Source organism: Puma concolor, chromosome A3 (genome assembly GCF_028749965.1).
Source record: "Puma concolor isolate L17-30 chromosome A3, mPumCon1.1.hap2, whole genome shotgun sequence".
NCBI classification, from domain to species: Eukaryota; Metazoa; Chordata; class Mammalia; order Carnivora; family Felidae; genus Puma; species Puma concolor.
Window position 1 is genome coordinate 121763353 of NC_141669.1, and position 7002 is coordinate 121770354.

Consider the following 7002-nt stretch of genomic DNA (forward strand, 5'->3'; position numbering starts at 1 on the left):
CCGTGAGTTTGAGCTCCGTGTCGGGCTCTGGGCTGATGGCTCAGAGCCTGGAGCCTGCTTCCGATTCTGTGTCTCCCTCTCTCTCTGCCCCTCCCCTGTTCATGCTCTGTCTCTCTCTGTCTCAAAAATAAATAAACGTTAAAAAAAATTAATCTAGAAGTTGCTGTGAAGGTATTTTGCTGATGTGATTAAAGTCTAAACGGTTGACTTTAAGTGTGGGAGGTGCTCCTGTATAATTTGGGTGGGCCTCATTCAAGGTGAAAGGCCTTAAGAGCAGAGCTCAGATTTCTCTGAAGAAGAAATTCTGCTTGTGGACAGAAGATCTAGCCCATGTCCAAGTTCCAGAACTGCCCTACAGATTTCGAACCTGCCTGGCCAGCCCCAACCATCACATCAGCCAGTTCCTGATAACAAATCTTAATACCTATCTGCTCTCAGTTCTGTTTCGTTGGTTGAATCCTGGCTGATACAGTAACTGATTAAAAGTAGGGGTAAAAGAAACCACATCAGTCCTAAAGATTCTTCCCAAAGCCCTGGACACACGATTCCTGCCTCATCCTATGCCAAAGTCCATAAAAATCTCCCTTTTATGCGGCTGCCTTTTCTGGAGAAGGCAACATTCCTGCCTTGGTTGGCAACTCTATAGAGCAGATCACGGAAGTTCGGCCTTATCAACTCTGACATATGGATCACGCTCCTGGGTTGAGTTTTTTTTTTGTTGTTTTGTTTTGTTCTTCATATATATAGTTTTATATGGTTTCTTTTATGTTTTAGGCTGAGTCTTTGATCTCCCCAGGAAAAATCTTCTCCCCCCTGGAGTTCCTTTTAATCTACGAAAATCACTGACCACAGCTGTGGACCGAGAAGGGTTCTGCAGAGACACAGGCCAAGCCGAGTGAGAGAGTGTGGACCCAGATAACGCGGAACAATGTGTTGCTTTGGGGCCCTACAGCATGTGTTGGGAGCTCTCTGCAGGTCTCCCAATCCCTGGGTTCAAGAACGTGTGGCTGATGAATGGGCAAGGGGGACAGAGTCTCTGTTCACCGTACGAGGCTTGGCTCAGATACCCAACTCCAACCCTGGCTAAGCCTGATCAGGCACGCACCCCCCTCCCCATTCTATTTAACAATTGAGGAAAATGAGGCCCAGAGAGAGTCCAAGGTTCCGTTCCCTAGAAGTAGACCTGAGACAAAGGATCCTCTCATCCTGACACAATTTTAAACTTAAAGAAAAGTTTCAATAATTGTATAAGAAGCTCCCATATGCCCTCTATCCAGACTTGCCAATGTTAGAGACATCGTGTACCTTTATCGCTATATATGTCGCTGTGTACGTCCTAAGCACCAAAACATTCTTTTATACAATCATGGTGCAGTGATCAAAAGCACAAAATTTAGCATTGTTTCAATGCTACTACTCGTGCAGCCCATATTAAGATTTTGTCAATCATCCCAATACTGTCTTTTATAAGCTATTTATTCTTCCTGGTTCAAGATCCCATCCAGGATTATGTGTTGCATTTAATCATCGCAACTCTTTAGTCTCTTTTAAGTGGAAACGTCATCTAAATCTTTCTTGGTCTTTCTCAACCTTGACATTTTTGAGGAGTATTGGCCAGGCACTTTGTAGCATGTCTATCGGTTTCGGTTTGTCTGGTTGAAAGAGTTCCCAGGAAGAAAGCATCCCCAGGTAGTAAGAAATAGCAACGAGAAACACCGAGGTCAGCACGGGTGCACACTGAAGCAGAAGACCCCTGCAGGCTGAGTCTGGCTCAGACCCCAGGGAATCTCTCCAACAGCGTCGTCACACCTCAGTGTTGTCCTAATTGGGGGACCAGCTACAGAAGATATACCCCCTGTGGTCAGTGGTCACATTCAGCTCCAATTCTCCATGCACGCAGGCTCGGGCAATTTCTGCAGCCAGAGGGCATACGTGTTGGCTACCGGCCGGTGTGTACGAAAAAACAGGAAAGGGATCTGGGGGGACACAGTTGGCACAATGACAGTGTTGCTAGAAAGAGTTTGGCTTACCCAGAATCATAGAGCTGATAAGGAACAGAGCTAGAATTTCGGCAAGCTCTGTGCCACTGACCCATACTCCATCACCTCTCTGGAGAACTACAATCACGTAGGAGACAATGGATCCCGCATCATGACTTAGCTGGAGAAATGAGATATTAAAAATAATTTAGGGGCGCCTGGGTGGCGCAGCCGGTTAAGCGTCCGACTTCAACCAGGTCACGATCTCACGGTCTGTGAGTTCAAGCCCCGCGTCGGGCTCTGGGCTGATGGCTCAGAGCCTGGAGCCTGTTTCCGATTCTGTGTCTCCCTCTCTCTCTGCCCCTCGCCCGTTCATGCTCTGTCTCTCTCTGTCCCAAAAATAAATAAACGTTGAAAAAAAAAATTTTTTTTAAATAAAAATAAAAATAAAAATAAAAATAATTTAAAGCAGGGTCACATTGTCTCTCCATTTTGGATTGCAGGCAGTTGGTTATTATTTGACCTTTGTCTGTTATTTTTACATGCTGTTCGATGAGTGTATATTCACATGACGACCCGTAAGAGAAGTATATTCACGTGATGATCGAGATGCAGATACTCGTGTGTCCACAGGGTGCACAGGTGGCTGGGAAGCCCAGCGTCTGAGAGCTTGGGCTCTGGGGCTGGACTGCTGGGTTCGAGCTCTGGCTATGCCAGTCACTAACGCAGTCACCTCTCAGAATAGCTTCTAGCATCTGTAGGGAGAGTAACAGTGCCAACCCAGGAGGTTGGGTGAGAATTAGATGAGACACGGTTTATAAAATTCTCAAGATAGGGCCCGACACATGGCGAGTGCTCTATAAATGTTAACTGTCTTATTAACATCTCTGACTGACCCACGGGGTGTGACGGGTCTGCCCTGCCCTCATCTGATTCACCTTTGTCCCCACCCCTTCTCACTCTCTGTCCAGCAGGGACCTGCCTCGCACACAGTGGCCGCCGACAAGGGTTCCAGAGGGGGCTGGCGAGAACAGTGAGAGTATTCAACCATGGGTCAGCTAAGACAAAATTGGGATCAAAGGGATAGGACCCATAAGAAGAAGCTCTAAGGACGTGGAGAAGTGTGCGGGTCATACCCGAGATGCCACCACCATTCTCCCATGGACTGTTCCCCACAAGCCACCTGCCTTCTCCCAAGCACACCAGGCTCCTCTGCTCTGTACCGTTGCACAAAGTTTCCTGTTCCCGTCAGAAACTTCCCCACGGTGGTCAGCGGATTCTAAGACCCGCCTTCGGATCTTTTCCCTTTGTGACTCTTCCTTTGAGTGTGGGCTGGACCTAGTAAGTCGCTTCTCCTGGGAAACATGAGGGGATGTCACTTCTGAGATTTGGTTATAAAAAGACAGTCTCATTCACCCTTTCTTGCCTTCATGTTCTGGTGGAAGCCAGCTTCCATGTTGTGAAGAAGGAACAGAGGGACGCCTCTGTGACCAACAGCCAGTGAGGAAGAGAGACCCCGAGTCAGACAGTCCAGGAGGAATCAAATCCTGCCAACATCCACATGACTGAAACTGGAAGGGTATTCTCCTGCCAGCTGAGCCCTCAAATGAAACCTAAGAACCAACCAACACCCTGATGGCACCCTGAGCACAGGACTCAGGTGATCCGTGCCCTGACTCCTGACCCACAGAAACTGTGACATAATGAATGTGTGGGTTGTAGGTCTCTAAGTTTGGGTTAACCTGTTACACAGCAATCAATAACTAATACACATACTTTCAACCTGCCGAAGTCATATTCACTCAGGTATTACATATCCGGGGAGGTCTTCTGTGGTTTCCTATCCTTGACCCTGGCTGGGCTAGGTAGCCCTCCTGAGTGGTACCACAGTTTCTACCCTCACAGCCTCAAACACATTATACTATACTTTTCTGGTAATTTATCAGCCCTTCCCTCTGGAATATGAGTCCTTTGCAGCCATAAGCTGTGTCTCATTCATCTCTGTCACCCCTAAAACAAGCCCGGTGCCTAACTTACTAGTAATGATAATACCTCATATTTAATGAGCACTCATTATGTGCCAAAATCATTTTGCTTTTCAAGCTCAATCTCACTGAAGTCTCCAAGCAAGTATCATTAAGTCCATTTTTACTGATGAAAATAACAAAACAAAACTGAGGTTCAAATGCTTGCCCAAGGAGCTAATACATGGCAGAACTAGAACTTGAACCCAAGCCATGTGGCTCTAGAGTTATGACTCTGTAAGGTAGGCATTTGTTGACTGACACCCAACTAAGGACCTGCTATGTGGCCACAAGATTGACAACAGACCCAACATGACTGGCCATTTGTGTATCTGCCACACAGAGGAGCGAGAGCCCCACAAAGTTATAGAGATCAGTAAGGAATAGCAAAGTCAAGACTGAGAACAGCTGGGTTTGGATTTCCTGGAAAGCCTGGGCCAGAGGCCAAGACAGAATCCAGGGAGCAAAGTTGAGTGGTTGTCAGGTCAACAAGCCCATGGAGCCAGGAGAGGACACAGCAGAGGCTGGGGTGGGAGACAGCCATCTGGGAGACCCGTATCTCTGAACACTCATGAGCACTTCCCCATTCAATCAATTCCTCTGACATTTATTGAGTATCTACTATGTGTCAGATACTGTCTAGGGTGGGGGCTATCGCGATAAATGCATGAGACAAAAAAAAAAAGAAAAATCCCTGTCCCTGTGGAGTTTACATTCTAGTGGGTAGGGAAAGACTGGCAGACAATTAAAGCAAATATATTTATATTATAAAGTAGAAGATTTTAAATGCTATCTAAAAATAAAGCGAGAAAAGTGGGAGGCAGGGCAGGAGGGGAGATGTGGACACATTCCATGGAAGGATGTCGCCTGTGAAAACGTAAAGAGCTTGGACGATAAATGTTATTAGCATTGCGATTCCCACTGTGAGAAGGTGGAGGGTCTTAATTTGTTCTAATGTTGATTCTGCATGCTTTGGAGAGGGATGTCCCCTATCTTTAGTATCAGGATTTAGTGAACCAAGCTCGTGAGCATTAATCTGGGTTGCTTCCAGCAGAAAACGGATTTCCAAGCCATGCGAGGAACTCTGGTAGGATACAGGCGGCCATAAACATCCAAAGAGGGCATCTCTGCGGGTACGAAGACCAGGGAGCAGGTGGAAAGAAAGTTTAGGGTTCCACCTAACTCAGTCGGCTGGACACAAGCCAACAGCCGGGTCTTTGTGTGATGACAGATCCAGAAGCCACCTCTAATCCCCTCGGGCAGTAGGGGTGCGGGTCAGAGGAACAGAGGCAGAGGCAGAGACCTGAAAATGGACAAACACACCGAGGCAAGGGATATCAAGGCCTCCCTGTGGCCTTCACCGGGTGCCCACCGGCCGTGCGAGTGGAGGTTCAGCCCCCGTTGGAGATTCGGTTGGGACCTCGGGCAGCTGCTGCTTCTCAGGTCAGGACGGATCCTCCAGACGCGGGCTGAGCCTGCAACCAGCATCGCCATCCAGCTCCTGAATTCTCGCCACGTTCTGTGACAGGCGCCACGCAGGGCTCGCAGACTGGGACTTTGTATGGTGGCCGAGTCGCAAACCTAGCCTCGTCCTTCTCCAGCCTGGATCTCTTCAACCATCCCGTCAAGCCCATTGCACTGCACCGTGCACCTTGCACTCCAGGTAGGGCGCCAGAGGCACCCACACCATGCCAGGTTTGTCTCGGAAATACATGGTTGCTTCCCCCACCCCCCCACCCCCGCCACCCACAGTCCCTTTCTTGTCACCAGCAGTGTCCTGGGCTGACTTCTAAATCCCCTAATCCTGAGAGCACCTTACTAAGGACCTGCACGCAGGTGAGGCGACTGCCACTACAAGACAGCAGGCAACCCAGTAAAGGAAGCTCGCAGTGGATTCTGAACCAGATCCAAGCGATTCAGACCCCTGCTCCCCCACGAGGCTACGCAGCCTCCAGCCCACGCTCCTCGTCTGTCAGATCGGTCCAGTCACGCCCACCTCATCCACGTGCCATGAGGTTTCAGCGAGAATCTACAGAGCCCTCAGAACAGGCCCTGGACCACCAAGTACAAGGCAGCCGGTGGTAGTTATAGACGTGACGTCAGCTCTCCGCCCTCCTGAGAAATTCTGCTCATTGCTTTGAGAAGTTGCGGGAAGGACACCCGTAAATTTGGAACCCTTAGCTCCTGCTCCCCAAAAAGGAAGCTGCCCCCCAGCTTCTGAGCTCTTGGAGCTTTAACCCAGCAGGTGCTCACTCGTGAGAATCAGGGCGGCACACACAGCCAGAGCATTTGTTCAAGAATTAAAAGTCGGCCCGTATGGCCCTGCTATTAAACTCCCTGTGGGTGAGCCGGGTTAACGGTGGGGCCTCGTGTGATAAGCCATTAATCTCCACGTGTAATGCAAGAGCCGTACAACTCACTTCAGCCCTAATCTCCCATGAGTTACAGCCTCTTCTGTGATTCATAAAACAAATCAATCACACCTCCCAGGCTCTCATCTATTTATTACTGCTTTTTAAATGCTCGGAGAGAGAGAACGTGGAGGGTGTTATTCATCCTTCCCCAGCTCAGCCGACCTCTGCATGCTGCAGGAAAGCAGACTCTATCCCCCTTCCTGGGGTCACAGGCCAAGGTTAGTTGCGTTCTAAGGCTCACAAGGAGCTGGTGATTCTTAGCATCCTTAGGGGCTGCAAGGAGCCTCCCCGTCACTCTCCATAGGGGCTGGGTGCACAGACTTGACTGGGTGACAGTTCCCAACCCAACAATAAAATGGTCGTTTCCCAAGCACTGAGTCCAAGGGGAGGGGGGAGTTGTTAGGCAGCGGTCGGAACTGTCAGGGGGAACACGGCAGTAGCTGGACAAAAGGGAAGCACTCATTCTGTGCCTGCTCTTTGCCAGTCACCTTGCCGATGTATTTTCCATCGGTCTTGACCAAAAGCCAACAAGGTGGCTGCTATTGTCCCCACTTTGCAGAAGAGGAAACGATGGCTGTGGAGGGC

The 7002-nt window shown here is 49.2% G+C and overlaps 1 long non-coding RNA gene across 1 annotated transcript; it reads right to left on the bottom strand.

Moving 5' to 3' along the window:
• Positions 1–1288: 1288 nt before the first annotated feature.
• Positions 1289–2184, bottom strand: LOC147582736 (uncharacterized). Its single transcript, XR_015249467.1, has 2 exons — positions 2031–2184; positions 1289–1913 (listed from the first exon to the last, which is right to left on the bottom strand). It is a non-coding gene; the product is annotated as an uncharacterized LOC147582736 (long non-coding RNA).
• Positions 2185–7002: the final 4818 nt, after the last annotated feature.